We start from the raw sequence: 17858 nt of genomic DNA on the forward strand, positions 1-17858 counted from the left end.
TTTGCTTTGCTATAGGAAGGAAATGAGTGAGTACAATGTGGACAATATTTTGATTCTATAGAGCAGAGGTTATTGTTAATGTAGTTTTTTTGTTAATAAATATTCACATTACATATTGGTGAGAGCAGATATCACTCACATTGTTTTATAAAACAAACTCATCTCTTTTTCATTGGAAATAACACAATGGCCACTTCATTCATATAGGTCACAGATAGAATTTTTGAAAAAAAAAAAAAAAATTCCAGAAACTTTTTGTACTAATTGAGACTTTGAGACTTGAGACCCCTTTCACACAGCATTTGGTAAATATTTAGAATCTAAGTATTTGTAAACCATTCCTGGAGTGGAACCTATAATGGGAAAAGGTTTCCCCCTTCTTTCATGTTCTAGATATACTCCTTGTTTTGGTTTACAAATACTGATGCAAAATACCAGGGTGTGTGAATGTAGCCTTTCAGGGAGAAAGGAAAGTTTGCAGCAGCTTTTCAAACAATTTATGAAGGCTTGTATACCAGTTTTTTGGTATAAATATGATGACATGATAAATGTTGTGCAATTGCAACAGCTGGTGGAAAATGCTGCTATATATATACATATATATATATATATATATATATATATATATATATATATATATATGTATATATATGTATATATGTGTATGCATATGTGTATATACAGTTTTGTTGTAATCTGTCAAAAAAGTTTTAGATTGTTGAACAATAGAACCAGAAATAAAAATAAAAAAAATGTTAAAAAATTATAATAATAATTATTAAATAATAATAAAAAATAATATATATATATATATATATATATATATATATATATATATATACACACACACACATATATTTGTTATTACTATTATTATTATTATTTTTATTATTATTTTTTTTTTCTGGTTCTAATGTTCAACAATCGAACTTTTTTGACAGATTACAACAAAACTATATTCTTCATCACCATCCAGCCTAGAACTTCAAACCCATCCAATAATTCTTTTCCTGACATTGTTTTTTATTTTTATTTTTTATTTTTATTTTTTTACAAAACGTACCACAACTGTGAGTGTGAATACATGCTACATTCATACATCATTTCAACCATTTATCCTTTTGGTCCATTTTTGAACATTTGCAGCTTAAAATAAAGTTTAACCCAGTCTTAGGCTTTGTTCCATATTGTTTATTCTCCATCAGGTTTATTTGAGGACATAGAGGGACATGTATCAATAATGGTGTAGCAATGTGTGATTTTATGTACGTTTTTTTTTGCGTCAAATGGAGCATATTTGCGCCAAAATTATCAATTGTCGTACGCAAGTTTGTAATTTTTTGGCACAAATGTAGCCCTACAAAAGGCGCAGACCCCAGAATTCCAGGCAGTAAATCTGACTTTGGGACATTCTATTTTTGTAGCTATTTTCTCTGTCACTTTATTCATGGTGTAGTTTTGCGCCTAAATGAAGCTATTTGCGCCTAAACTTGCGCCAAATCGAAATGTCGCAATCAATGAATTCCAGACCAAAGAATGATTGTAACTGAAATCACGACTAACAAAGTGAAATCAGTGATTTTGTTCTAAACCATTTGGCGCAATTGATTGTCGCAAAAAGTGACATAAAAGGAAATTTGAGACAAATCACAGTAAAAAAAACAGGGTAAAATCCTTCATACATACCCCCCATAGACCAGTATTTCCCAACCAGGGTGCCTCCAGCTGTTGCAAAACTACAACTCCCAGCATGCCCGGACAGCCGTTGGCTGCCCGGGCATGCTGGGAGTTGTAGTTTTGCAACAGCTGGAGGCTCCTTGATTGGGAAACATTGTCATAGACTGTATAACCTGCTATATTAAAATCAAGAAAACACATGACAAGTCAATGGATTCTGTCAGGATCTGTTGGGATCTATTGAAATCCATCTATATCAAGACTCCATGGCTGCCGTGTGAACAAAAGCCTTACCCCTACAGTGATAAGTTTTGTGTTAAAAATGACAATAATCCCAGCAATATATGGGAATTATTTTTAAGCTGATGTCAGGTGGCTGCAATACAGCTGCATTTCAATGGCCATAGTATGTCCATAATACTCTTTCTGGTTCTACAGTAGAATCCCCAGGGTTCCCATTGATATTTCCGTTTACTACATTATATGTCTTATCAAAGCACGTATTTATTAATTCATTTTTATTTATTTATTTATTTATTTAATAATTAATTATTAATTAACACTTATCAAAGCATCCTTATTAATCTTATGGGATGCAGCATTAACAATAAATAAGATAGCGAGGATGTGCCTGAATTCTATGGTTTACAACAGGCAGAAGCTCTAAGTCAGGTCTGGTCTGTCATATGTGTCCTCCTCTTTCATATGTAAAAAATCTGTCATCATACATTGATAAATATATGGCACAGCTGCTGCTAAGACGCCGCACCCCTCCATGTAACACCCCCTTTTGAAAAATGTTAAAGTGTTATAGGTGTCATAGCCATCTCATAAAATCTTGCAGCTGTCAGACAAATTTATGACACAAATATCAGTTTCCAGAACCCGGCTAAACCATTTTGCCCCATTGGAACACGGTCGTTTTAGAAATAATTCGTAAATCGTGGACACCACACAACTACTTTCCAAGAACAAAATGGCACAAAATCCAAAAAATTCGGTAAGGTCGGTTTCCCATATGTCTGGCCATTTGGGACCACCCCAGATGACAATGCTGGATGTGGAAACCTAAATATGTTGCACCCGTTGCCCTATGGGCCATGGCGCCGGACATATCAATGGCCTGGCAGAGTTGCCCTCTTGAATGACTGTGCCAGGTCAAAACAAAGTTGCTTGTAAGGTTTTTTATTTCCAGACATACAGCATGTGAGCCTAGGATGAGCAATGTTGGATTATTGGGCAGACTAGATGGGCCAAATGGTTCCCATCTGCCGACACATTCTATGTTTCTATGTTTCTATGTGGTTGCCTGTGCATCAGTTGGCCTAAGTTGTCTAGGATTTGGTGGCCATTATTTCTACATGCCGGACTAGAGAATGCTGCAAGATGTGTTTCCCCCATCCAGTGCCATACGGCATGTCAAGCTATCCAAAGTCCAAGTTAAAGAGCCAGATAAATGTGAACTGTCCCAATCAAATGAATGGAATCCGTTCTACCATCAGTTTCCCTCTGGCACTTACCCACAGAGCTGGAAGGGGACACCTCGGATCTCCGGATATATGTGAAGGGGGCCTTAGTATTGCAAATCCCCTGCGATCAGCTTATCAATAGAAACCATTCACACAAAAAGAGATTTCTTAAAAACAAACAAGTTCATATGATAGGCTTCTTTAAAGGGGTACTCCGGTGGAAAACAAATTTTTTTTTTCAAATCAATTGGTGCCAGAAAGTTAAACAGATTTGTAAATTAAAAAAATCTTAATCCTTCCAATACATTTTATGGGCTGTATACTACAGTGGAAATGCTTTTCTTTTTGGATTTCTCTGATGTCATGACCACAGTGCTCTCTGATTACCTCTGCTGTCCATTTTAGGAACTGTCCAGAGCAGCATATGTTTGCTATGGGGATTTTCTTCTGCTCTGGACAGTTCCAAAAATGGACAGCAGAGGTCAGCAGAGAGCACTGTGGTCGTGACATCAGAGAAATCCAAAGTAACCTGGTCTTTTTAATATGTAATGACTCTGTTTATTATTCTATGTACTTTTATTTTCTTATTCTCAAATATCTGTTTTAAAGAAAAATTCTTTAATAAAAAAAACAGTTATAAAAAAAAAAAAAAAAAGCATTTCCCCTAAAAAGTACTGGAAAGATTAAGATTTTTTAATAGAAGTAATTTACAAATCTTTCTGGCACCAAAATAATGTTTTCCTCCTGAGTACCCCTTTAATACTTTAATAACACAAAGTAATACAACCACACAATAGAGAAACCACACACCCAACCACACAAACGAACATAACCCATGACGTAGTGAACCAATACTGAGTCCTGGCTGATAATTCCTGCTGTCCAACAACTAAGACCAGAATCACCAGACCTCCCCAAGAGCAGGAGATGGTCATCCAATATAGCCAGAACATATACACAAGGTGCAATAATAACAACTTTTTTAGATTTGGAGTTAGAAGATCCCTTAAAGGGGTACTCCTGTGGAAAACTTGTTACCCTTCCAGTACTTTTTAGCAGCTGTATGCTACAGAGGAAATTCTTTTCTTTTTGAATTTCTTTTCTGTCTGTCCATAGTGCTCTCTGCTAACACCTGACGCTGGTATCATGAACTGTCCAGAGCAGGAAAAAATCCCCATTGCAAACCTCTGGACAGTTTCTGACACCGACAGAGGTGTCAGCAAAGAGCACTGTGGACAAGACAAAAAAGAAATTCAGAAGAATTCAGATTCAAAAGAATTTCCTCTGTAGCATACAGCTGCTAAAAAGTACTGGAAGGGTAAAGATTTTTTAATAGAAGTCATTTACAAATCTGTTTAACTTTCTGACACCAGTTGATTTAAAAATAAAAAAATAAAAAGGTTTTCCAGTGGAGTACCCCTTTAACAAACCTGTCAGCCCCCTTTAAATGTCAAATTGTTGCCACTGGGACCCCCAGACGCTTTCCCCTGCTTTGTCCAAGTGCAGTGATGAACGTTTGCCCAATGAAGGAAAATCCTGTTTAGTTTCCTGCCAAGACATCTTTAAGCAAATAAAAACAACCAGAGAGCAATGGTTCTAACGTTCTCACTTTGCCCATTGTAAATGTTTGTACAGTTTTAGCCGTGAAGTGAGCAGAACTAATTGAAGACTGAAAGAGTTGTCCTAAAACTGTGCTCCAAAAAACCAAGATGTCCAGAAGTGGAGATTATGGGGAAGATTTATTAAAACCTGTGCAGAGTAAAAGCTGACCAGTTGCCCATATCAACCAATCAGATCGCTTCTTTCGTTTTTCACAGGCCTTTTTAAAAATGAAAAAGCGATCTGATTGGTTGTTATGGTCAACTGGTCAACTTTTCCTCTTCACAGGTTTTGATAAATCTCCCCCTATGTACCAGTGCACAAGGGTCTTACGGCCTCAGAACAGTGAGCCTTAAAGGGGTACTACCGTAGAAAACATTTTCTGTTAACTCAACTGTAGCCAGAAACTTAAACAGATTTGTAAATTACTTCTATAAAAAAAAAAATCTTAATCCTTCCAGTACTTTTTAGGGGCCGTATACTACAGAGGAAATACTTTTCTTTTTGGAATTCTCTTCTGTCCCGACCACAGTGCTCTCTGCTGACCTCTGCTGTCCATTTTAGGAACTGTCCAGAGCAGGAGAAAATCCCCATAGCAAACATATGCTGCTCTGGACAGTTCCTAAAATGGACAGTGATGTCAGCAGAGAGCACTGTGCTCGTGACAGAAGAGAAATCCAAAAAGGAAAACATCTGTAGTATACAGCCCCTAAAAAGTACTGGAAGGATTAAGATTTTTTTAATAGAAGTAATTTACAAATCTGTTTAACTTTCTGGCACCTGTTGATTTAAAAAAAAAAAGTTTTCCACCGGAGTACCCCTTTAAAGGGTTTATGTGTGTTAATATGTGCACTCTACAAAACCGGGTGTGCACGGATGAGCAGGAGATGAAGTGGACCGTGCTAGGACAACCTGTTGCCATTCAGGGGATTAGTACGTAGAGGGTTATAGCCCTATGATAATGATGGAGTAATAAATTGGGTTTTTTAGGCACCTTATTCACACATTTTTTTTGGGGGTGTTTTCTATTTTTAATGCATACTAATAAAATCAAGTTTTAGGCACTTCCCCAATTAAATTTTGTTTTATTCTACTCTTCAGAAAGTTAAGCGTCTTTGTTTGTAAAATCTTTGAATTGCACCATAAAAAATCTAAACTATACAGAAGCCAAATGACTATTAGCCAATTCCTGCTTCATTATTGTATCCTATTTATTTCTAAATCCCCATCAAGATAAATGATTCAGAAGGGTGAACTTACTTTGACTCTGCAATCTTTTTGCATTGGTTTGTCAAAGGCGTCACAACACCGCACTGTCCTCTTGTTAACATTTAGATGATGGGGTTGGCTGTAGGCCCAGCCCCAGTCACTTCACACTTGCCTGTACATGGATATGCAGAAAATCTGCGAACCAAAATATTATGTGCAGTCCTCTACGTACTAATCCCCTGAATGGCAACAGGTTGTCCTAGCACTGTCCACTTCATCTCCTGCTCATCCGTGCACACCCGGTTTAGTAGAGTGCACATATTAACACACATAACCCCTTAATTTCGTCAGCGGCCGCCATACTGAGTCTCCGCACGCTGAATTCAGAGAGCAGAGATTCAGAGAGATTTCCTCAGTGTGAACGCACCCATAAGATGCAGACACCATTGGATAGCTGTTAGGGTATAAATGCAAGCTGTTCCTTTCCTTGAGCTGATGGCGGTTGCCAAACTTGTAGAATCGCCTTTTACTTCTCAGTAGGTCTCCTTGCTCCCTCTCACCTCCCAGCCCCTCCTTTATTTATATAAAGAGCCCTATACATCATTCATAAAGAGGCAGGAAAGTGAGATGGAGCAAGGAGGTTTGCCAGGATGTGGCACTGAGCAGCTTGGCTCCTCCTCCTTGACACGAAAGGCAATTTTATTTAAGTTTGGCAACCACCATCAGCTTCAGAAAAGGTACAGTTTGTTTTTATACCGTAACAGCTAAATAAAGTTTATAGATTCCCCATAAATCACCAAAGAGTTGGATCTACATCCTGTACGGTGGAAGTGGGAGTCTGGGTCATAATATGGGGGCTACAGTGTGTCTGTGTTACAACCATGTGAACCTAGCCTTAAAGGGGTACTCCGGCCCTAATACAGTGGTCCCTCAACATACGATGGTAATCCGTTCCAAATTAACCATCGTTTGTTGGAACCATCGTATGTTGAGGGATCCGTGCAATGTAAAGTATAGGACAGTGGTCTACAACCTGCGGACCTCCAGATGTTGCAAAACTACAACACCCAGCATGCTAGGAGTTGTAGTTTTGCAACATCTGGAGGTCCGCAGGTTGAAGACCACTGGTATTGGAGGTTATACTCATGTGTCCCCGCCGCTCCGGACCGTCACCGCGGCCCTGGATGTCACCTTCCATCGCTGTCGCCGCGTCCCCGGGGTGTCCCCGACGCTCCGGTAAGGCCTCTGCTTCCCCGGCATCTTCACTCTCTGTCGCCACCATAACGTCGCTACGCACGCCGCTCCTATTGAATAAGGGGACGCGTGCGCAGCGACGTGATGATGACAACTGAGAGCGCCAACGATGCAGGGAATCCCGAAGAGGACACGCCGGAGCCCCAGGGACAGGTAAGTGATCGTCAGCAGACCACACGGGGCACCGTAAACAGCTATCCGGTGGTAGCTGAAGCAGTCTGCGCTGCCGGATAGCCGTTTATGCGATGGCCCCGACATACAAAAGCATCGTATGTTGATGCTGCCTTAAACATGCGATGGCCTCTGAGAGGCCATCATATGTGGAAATTATCGTATGTCGGGGCCATCGTAGGTCGGGGGGTCACTGTACATCTTATCCCCTATCCAAAGTTTAGGGGATAATATGTATGATCGGGGATGTCCTGCTGCTGGGGACCGCTGCAATCTGTCATTGCTGTCATTCTCCGCAGTGCTGAAGGCTCGAGTATGAAGCGTGGTGACAATGGGGCCTGAGTATTGTGACATCATGACTCCGCCCCAGTGTGATGCCACACCACGTCCCCTCAATGCAAGTCTATGGGAGGGGGCGTGACGGCCAGCGGCGTGACCAACGCGATCATACATCTTATCCCCTATCCTTTGGATAGGGGATAAGATGTATTAGGGCTGGAGTACCCCTTTAAGCTATCTTCCTGATAAAAATGTTCCTAATATTTTTGGCTAATTAAGGAAAACCTTGTTGCTAAGTGGAAGGCTCACTAAGACATATAAGCTGTTTGAGTTTGGTGCGTTGTGGTACAGAATTATGGTCCAGGATGGGGAACTGATCTGAGACTATGATGTCGTATAAAGGTGCAGAATGAGTTTTTACATTTACTTTGTTAAAGAAGTCCGATGCTTAAAAATGTATCCCTTATCCGCAGGTTTTTGGACCTTGTCCACAGTAAACATGTTTTTGGGGAACCAGTCCCCTTCATCAGACTTCAGGATATACAAGCATAATAAACAAGCAGAGGGTATACACAGATACACACGTGATTGTGCCAAATAATGTAATAGAAAGATGCAAGTAAATCCATACAAATTCAGCTACTGCATACTTAAATAGTGCATACGAAGAAAAATGATAACTCATATCTGGAATAAAAACCATATTAAAGTGGGTTGTCCAGTGAAAGTAACAACCTTCACATGGCATCAAAAAGTACAATAAAGCAACTTACTAATGTAATGCTATTAGCCATCCTGCACATATCTCTCCATTTCCCTTGTAGTCGTGAATTACATCACAACATCACACTCAGAGCTCCGTCCCTGTGCCCCACTTCCCTCCTGTGTGCTCAAGGAGAGACCAGTAATGTGAAGGGGGAGCTCATATTAATGCTCATTAGATTTTAAGGTAGCAAAGCCTTTTTCAGTCACATTAGTTTCCATCAAAACATGCTCACTGCTGCTTTATCTGAGAAAGGATGCCTTAAAGTCTAATAAGCAGTACTATGAACCCCCTCTTCACATCAATTGCTCAGCAAACAGGAGGGGAGGAGGGAGCAGGGATGTAAGCTCTGCTTTCAGAGAGTGTGATGGGACATTACAGCTACAAGCCATACAGTACACCTGATGATGGAAGATCTGTGCACTGTGGTTAATACGATTATATTAATACGTTGCTTTATTGCAGCAACACAGGTTGTTTCTTTAGATATTAGCTTTTAATATCTAAAAAAATGTTCAGCGAAGTTTAACATGTTTACTGTGGACAGATAAACATTCATTATGACATCCTAACTTATCATTTGGGTCCCTGTGTTAGAGCGCAGCTTATGGTATAACTTTTATATGTGTTTAGTCTAAGGCGTTTGCAATAACCGACTATAAATGACTGTTTCCAACCAGAGGAAGCGTTATATTTTTTAATAGGTGAGTACCTGGCTTTGCTCGGTTTTTCCTTCCTAATCTTTGTTGGAGAGGAAAATAAATAAAGGAGGAAGCTTTTGACTTCATATCCCGTCCTCATATATTGTTGTCATATCCCAACCTCATATCCCGTCCTCATATTCAGACCTCCTATGCCGACCTCCTATCCCGTCCTCCTATCCCGTCCTCCTATCTCGACCTCCTATCCCGACCTCATATCCCGTCCTCCTATCCTGTCCTCATATCCAGTCCTCATATACCATCCTCCTATCTCGACCTCCTATCTCAACCTCCTATCCCGACTTCCTATCGCAACTTCCTATCCCATCCTACTATCCTGTCCCGTCCTCCTATCTCGACCTCCTATCCCGACCTCATATCCCATCCTCCTATCCTGTCCTCATATCCAGTCCTCATATCCCATCCTCCTATCTCGACCTCCTATCTCAACCTCCTATCCCGACCTCCTATCTCGACCTCCTATCCCATCCTACTATCCTGTCCTCCTATCCCGTCCTCCTATCCCGTCCTCCTATGTCGACCTCCTATCTTGACCTCCTATCCCGTCCTCATATCCCGTCCTCCTTTCTCGACCTCCTATCTTGACCTCCTATCTCAACCTCCTATCCCGACCTCCTATCCCGTCCTCCTATTCCAACCTCCTATCCCGTCCTCCTATCCCGTCCTCCTATCCCATCCTCCTATCCCGTCCTCCTATCCCGTCCTCCTATCCCATCCTCCTATCCCGTCCTCCTATCCCGTCCTCCTATCTCGACCTCATATCCTGTCCTCATATCCCAACCCGTAATATGTGTACCAGATATTGAAATATCTCCAACCGTACGGAAGTTATGTGGAAACATACAATTCCCATTGATTTGCATGGGACTTTAAACAAAAACCCCGACCCTCACAAATGGGGGTAGTTAAGGGTTAAATTAACTATCCTATATTTTAAGTGGACATATAAGTAACATGTGACCAAGTATTATCGAAATATCTCCAGCTGTTTGGAAGTTATGCAGTAACATATAAGTTACATCCCCGTAGTCTACTTTTGTTTATTTATTTTTTGGATAAAATTAAAGGCACAAATGAGGTGTGAACTGTCCAGCAAACAACACATCTACACTGTGTGTGAACAAGGCACTAGACCAGCTTCTATACATACAACGCTGCAGTGCAAATAGCCTATTGCCAAACACAGAAGAACACTCATGAAAAATAAATCCCATCATTACAAATATTGGAAGACTTTCTTATTAAGGAAGGGAATGCCAATGAAAATCCTATTAATAATCCCAGTGTAGGTGATAAGCCCAATGTAAATTATATGGCAGATATTTGAGCTCCATCCAGATCAAACCTCCCTGTGGTGTTATAGGTGACATTGACTCCCAAGTGAATATTAGTTGGCATTCAGTCCTTACATTTCCGAATGGTAAAAATTGTTTATTTTACATACAAAGACTATGGATATAAGATACATATAAGTGGTTCTATGTGAGCATTTAACACAGTGTTTCCCAACCAGGGTGCCTCCAGCTGCTGCAAAACTACAACTCACTAGACCACACAAAAAAGCTAAATGCTATGGCAGATGCACACACCCAATATTATTTATTAGACAAATATGCATGGACAAGGACATAAAAAAAACAAGACACACTGGGGGAGATTTATCAAAATTGTCTATTTCCCGCATCAATATAGACCAAACTACAGAGGGTTAGGCCGGTCTTTTGTGCGCCTAATTTATCAAAAGTCGCACGGCTCTTGATAAATTCTGTGCACAGACTTCGGGATCTATGGTTTAGACTGTATTTAAACCTGCTCCAACATGGTCTGACATTTCAGCGTACTTTCGGCCAATGTGACTTTTCACCGAAAAGTCGCTATTGATAAATTCAGCACCAATGCATTTTTCCATCTAAAATAGACAAGAATGCATAATGTTCTAAAAATCCTCTAAAGCAAAAGCCGCAAAAAAAGTTGCACATATTTAGACTGCGACTTTCTGTGCGACAAATATAGATGGGAAAAACCAGTCTAAATCCTTTGATAAAGCTCCCCCACTGAAATAAAACCACTTAAAGGGGTACTCTGGTGAAAACCTTTTTTTTTTTTTTTTTTTTTTTTTTTAAATCTACTGGTGCCAGAAAGTTAAACAGATTTGTAAATGACTTCTATTAAAAAATCTTAATCCGTCCTGTACTTATTAGCTGCTGAATACTACAGCGGAAATTATTTTCTTTTTGAAACACAGAGCTCTCTGCTGACATCATGAGCACAGTGCTCTCTGCTGACATCTCTGTCCATTTTAGGAACTGTCCAGTACAGCATATGTTTGCTATGGGGATTTCCTTTTACTCTGGACACTTAATGAATTTATGCTGTAGTATTCAGCAGCTAATAAGTACATTAAGGATTAAGATTTTTTTTAACAGAAGTAATTTACAAATCTGTTTAACTTTCTGGCACCAGTTGATTTAAAAAAAAAAAAAAAGTTTTTCGCCGGAGTACCCCTTTAAAAAGCTCCGCAGAGCCACACTACAACATGTGGACCAAGCAAAGATCACCTAGGAGCATGGGTGAGATAGTGCCTGTGCCTGTGCATGTACCCCTATGAATGAGAAGGGCCCTTGACTGGTAAATAATGATGGACAATGTATATAAGCACAATACAATGTAATAATACCAGAAGGGAAACACCTATATTTCACCAGAGATCTCAAGTATACAAAAAAGTCAGCCCAAAACAATATTAGTGAATACACGACATGAGTGACAATCATAATGATGAATTGTAAAGACGCGATCTGCTGGAATACCACCACTGTGAACGGGGGCCACAGACAGAGGAAGGAAGGGAGGAAAAATAACCTGGTCAGCCAATGTCTATAGAGAAGACCGTACGCGTTTTGTCACTGAATGTGACTTCCTCAGGGATGAAGGGGTGTATTCATGTATTGTGTCTTATATAGCCCATAAATCAAAAGAATACCTGTCAGATGTGGAAAAAAATGGCATCTATCACTCATGGCTTGGTGGGCCTGCAATGTGCATGCTCCGGCGAGGGTCATGCTCCAGGATGAGGGCTGTGTGGGCATGCTGGAAGTTGTAGTTTTGCAACAGCTGGAGGCACCCTGAAACACTGATTTAACATTTTAGCAAAGTAATTACCAGTTCCGCTGCTTGAATAGCACCAACATATACTACAGCTGTGTACAGCTGACTGTGATCTCCAACCTGTGGCTCCCTAGCTGTTGCAGAACTACAACTCTCAGCATGCCTGGACAAGCTGGAAGTTGTACTTTTGTAACAGCTGGAGAGACCCACAATGGAGATCACCGATGTACTAAAAATGTACCCTATCCCCAAATGAAACAGGAAGAAATGAGGGTACCTGGAGCAGTAAACACATGCAAACACATGAAGAACATACAAGCTCCATGCGGATATATATTACCCTTGGTGGGAATCCAATCCATGACCCCAGTGCTCTGCGTTCCCTCAGATATGCTCCTTAATATCAGCACTGGGGTACGGAGTTCCAAATGCGGGTTATGAGACAATATCAGGACATCTATTGGTCAGCATAGTATTCTATTCCTTTTAAATGTTGCCATGTTGCTGGAGGTGTAAAACCCCTTTAAGCCTCTGCACATAATTTATAAGCATATCTATCTTGTTTGTCTACATGATGGATATCAAATTCTGGCATTTATAGATTTAACACTCATTACTTATCAGCAAACAGTAGGTTAAAAAAAAAAGCTGTAAAGTGGTGTAGCAAAACCGTATGAAAACTGACATTTTAGTCAATGAGCTCAAAGACAGAATCAGAGGCAATTAAACAGCTGCTAGATCTAAGTGCCCTGAATTTGGCAGGGAAGGCGTCATACAGCACAGTACATAAAACACAGCCATAAATCACTGCGCATTTTTGTGACTTCCCTTTTGTGCTACACAATGGTAAAAGGGGAAAACATTGTTTTAAGTGAGTCTATTTTCTAAATGAGTGAACATTGTTATTCCAGGTATATAAGTGCAGCCCCATTATCCATCCCTACTCTTGGAAGAACATTGGCTCCATTCTCTGCCAACAGTTACATTGGGTGTTTGTATCTTCTCCATAACAATCCGATAGTATGAATACTGATGGTTTGTCTGCGGACCTGATCTCTTCCATCCGATATATAGGAAAACAGGATGACAGATAGATAGATAGATAGATAGATAGATAGATAGAGAAATATGAGATAGATAGAGAAATATGAGATAGATAGAGAAATGTGAGATAGATTGATATGATATAGATAGATAGATAGATATGATATAGATAGATAGATAGATAGATAAATGTGAGATAGATAGAAAAATATGAGATAGATAGATAAATGTGAGATAGATTGATATGATATAGATAGATAGATAGATATGATATAGATAGATAGATAAATGTGAGATATATAGATAGATAGATATAGATAGATAGATATGAGACAGATAGATATGATATAGATATATGGATAGATAGATAGATATGAGATAGATAGATAAATAGGAGATATATAGATAGATAGATAGATATGATATAAATAGATAGATAGATAAATGTGAGATATATAGATAGATAGATAAAAATTCCAATGACGCAGCACTCCAAAAAAAAGGTGCATTTATTCACACATGTCTCAATACAGCAACGTTTGGCTTGAAAATGGCTCCATAGGAGCAGAAACGTTGCTGTATTGAGACATGTGTGAATAAATGCACCTTTTTTTTGGAGTGCTGCGCCATTGGAATTTTTGTCTATGAAGAACCCTGATCAGGTTTAGACGCTGGCACCCGTACTTGGTTAACTAGAGCTGTGCTGCAACTTTTTCTTTTTACTATAGATAGATAGATATGATATAGATATATAGATAGATATGAGATAGATAGATAAATAAATAGGAGATAGATAGATAGATAGATAGATAGATGCACTGCTTGACATGTTTTTTGCTCCAAGAAAATGAATCTTGCATGTCAGCACAAATCTGTACTACAGACATATAGTGCCACCATAAGATGCCTCTGTTCAGGGCCGTATTGTACCCTAGACCCTATGCCAGAATGCCTATGACTTATACACGTTAAGACTGGGACTATGCAACATGGAGCAGGAAGGACTCAAATAGCTGTAGACAGGGTTTATCTAGATTTTAGTAATGCTTCTGACACTGTCCTACATAGAAGACTTATCAATAAACTACAGTCATTGAGCTTGGACTCCCATGCTGTTCAATGTGACAGACAACAGAGGGTCTTGTTACCAGTGGGCGCCTCAGGGATCTGTACTGGGACCCATTTTGTTTAATACCTTTATCAGTGATATTGCAGAAGGTCTTGATGGTAAGGTGTTGGTCTTTTTGCTAAAGACACGAAGATTTGTAACAGGGTTGATGTTCCTAGAGGGATACGCCAAATGGAAAAGGATGTAGGTAAACTAGAAGAATGGTCAAAACCCTGGACACTGACATTTCATGTGAATAAGTGCAAGATAATGCACCTGGGGTGTAAAACCAAATAGAAAAATTAGGAATATTTCATACAGTCGTAACCTTAGTATCTGAGGAAAGGGATTTAAGGGTCATCAGAAGACCTAAAGGAAGCCAGACAATGTAATAGAACAGTAGGAAATTCCATCACAAAGCTTGGTTATATAGGGAGAGGTATTAGCAATAAAAAGAGGGAAGTGCTCATAGGTGTATAGGGTGAGGTATTAGCAGGAGAAAGACGAAAGTGCCCATGGGTGTATAGGGAGAGGTATTAGCAGTAGAGAGGGAAGTACTCAAGGGTGTATAGGAAGAGGTATTAGCAGTAAAGAGGGAAGTGCTCATGGGTATATAGGGAGAGGTATTAGCAGTAGATGGGGAAGTGCTCATGTGTGTATAGGAAGAAGTATTAGTAGAGAGGGGAGTGCTCATGGGTGTATAGGAAGAAGTATTAACAATAGAGAGGGGAGTGCTCATGGGTGTATAGGAAGAAGTATTAGCAGTAGAGAGGGGAGTGCTCATGGGTATATAGAGAGAGGTATTAGCAGTAGGCAGGGAAGTGCCCGTGGATGTATAGGGAGAGATATTGGCAATAAAGAGAGAAGTGCTCATGCCGCTGTACAGAACACTGGTGAGACCTCACTTGGAGTATTGTGCGCAGTACTGGAGACCGTATCTCCAGAAGGATATAGATACATTGGAGAGAGATCAGAGAAGAGCTACTAAACTAGTACATGGATTGGAGGATAAAACTTACCAGGAAAGGTTACAGGACCTTAACATATAGATGAAAGATAAGACAGAGGGGATATAATAGAAACTTTTATATACAAGGTAAAGGAAATAGACACAGTAAAGGAGGAGAGGAGATTTAAAAGAAGAAACACTCCCACAGAAGACATAGTTTTATATCACAGGGGCAAATGTTTCTGCAGTAATTTCAGGAAGTATTACTTTACTGAGGATGCATTGAATAGCCTTTCTGTAGAAGTGGTAGCTGCCAATGCAGTAGAGGAGTTTAAAGCATACCTGTCATAGTGCAAAAAAAAAATAGATAATGCTATGTCACTCAGTACCTAATCCTGATCATGTACATATCATTTTTAAGTGTCTAGGACCTATATATCCCTAACAATATATATATTTTGCCCCCCCCCCCCCAAAAAAAATAAAAAAAAATAAAACACGCCTGACTACCCTTTAACAGGGTCCTTTATTTTGCATTCACAGAAGTCTTTGGGGCTTTGTATGGAGTTATAAGGATTATTTTTTGTTAAATTCCATATGAGTCTGACAGGATAAAAAAAAGAGGACCTATGACTCTGTAGTACTAACCAACAGAGACTGCAGAGGATTTACTTACATATTCTGATGCATTGTGGGCCAAATTTGGTCGAAAAATTATGCACACTGTTTACACTACGTTTTGAAATAGCTCACTCTCTTTGCTTTGTTTGCACCCTAATTTGCAGCCATTTCTGCTCTGCATGCCTTATCTATAATTTGCAGTTCTCCCAAAGTTGGTGGACAGAGCCCCCTCCTCCCCTCTCCATAGACTTGTATTGCTTGTCTTGCAGACACAGGACAAAGCTGAGCTGATTTTCAGTGGATAAGATTTAAGCAGCAGGAGATGAGATGAGATGAGATGAGGTGTCGGGGGGGGGGGGGGGGGTTTGATAACAGGAGAAATAAGCATTTTTGTTTGATAAGATATATTACAAAGTTTCTTATATTCGTTTGTACTATTGATCTATGCAAAGTTTGTTTAAATGACAGTGCCTATTTAAAGGGATTTTATATTTTCAGAAAATAAAGATGATTCTTTGTATAGAGTGATACTTTACAAGCTGCCAGTATACTTTCTGTATTGTGTTGTCAAGTTCTCTGCTTACTGACATTCAATTGGAATCTTCATTGTTTATTAAAAGACTACCTGTCATGATTTTGTTACATTTTATAATCCTCCCAGTTCACTGCCCCATCATGATAAACCACCCCCTGCCTTTAGTTTTTATTATTTTTTAGTTTAGTCTCCCCAGCAGGCTGTGACATCATCTGAAGCCATACAGGGGAGAACTTCCTCCCTCACTCGGCTACACCCCCCCCCCCCCAGAGCAGTTCAGTGTGTGAGATGAGCTATGATTGGCTAAGGCTGCACACACACTCCTCAGCACTCCAGACTGCATTTCCTGATTTTGGACTTCTGCCAGGCCAGCAGGAGTCCAAAGTCTGTTCAAGAGATGGGGGGGAAATTTGCTCTGGACAAGTAGGGAGACACCTATTGGCAGCTTTTTTAAACACAAATAAAACATAGAAAATTTTATTTTTTCAAACAAACAGTTTAAACTATAAAGAGTGCAATAGAATTTTTTTTTTAATGACAGTGCCCATTTAACCTGTTAAGGACCAAGGGCGTAAACTTATGCCCCTAGTCCCGTTCCCGTGATATAACACGGGATTACACGGTAACCCTGCATCATATCGTGGCGGGCCCGGCATAGTGAAGCCGGGACCCGCCTCTAATAGCGCGCGGGACTGATCGGCTAAAAACGAAAGTAAAAGTGCCCGGCTAGCTCAGGGAGCTGTTCGGGATCGCCACGGTATAATCGCGGCATCCCGAACAGCTGTAGCACAGGAGGAAGGTCTCTTACCTTCTCCTGCGCTGTCCGATCGCCGAATGAATGCTTCAAGCCTGAGATCCAGGCTGTAGCATTCAATCGCCGAAAACACTGATTGATCCATTCCTATGGAGATGGATCAATCAGTATAAAATATCAGTTAATGCAATGTTATAGCCCCCCCTATAGGAGCTATAATATTGCATAAGAAAAGTGTAAAAAAATCATTAACCCTTTCAATGATCCCTTCCCCTAATAAAAGTTTGAATCACCTGTCATTTCCAAGAATAAAAAAAACAGTGTAAATAAAAATAAAAATAAACATGTGTGGTATCGCCGCGTGCGGAAATGTCCGAACTATAAAAATATACTGCTTTTTAAACCGCACATTCAATGGCATACGCGCCAAAAAATTCCAAAGTCCAAAATTGCTTTTTTTTGGTCACTTGTTATATCATGAAAAGATGAATAAAAAGCTGTCAAAAAGTCCAATCAATGCAAAAATGGTACCGACAAAAACTTCAGATCACGGCCCAAAAAATGAGCCCTCATAGCGCCCTGAACATGGAAAAATA

This window comes from Hyla sarda, chromosome 7 (assembly GCF_029499605.1).
Source record: "Hyla sarda isolate aHylSar1 chromosome 7, aHylSar1.hap1, whole genome shotgun sequence".
NCBI classification, from domain to species: domain Eukaryota; kingdom Metazoa; phylum Chordata; class Amphibia; order Anura; family Hylidae; genus Hyla; species Hyla sarda.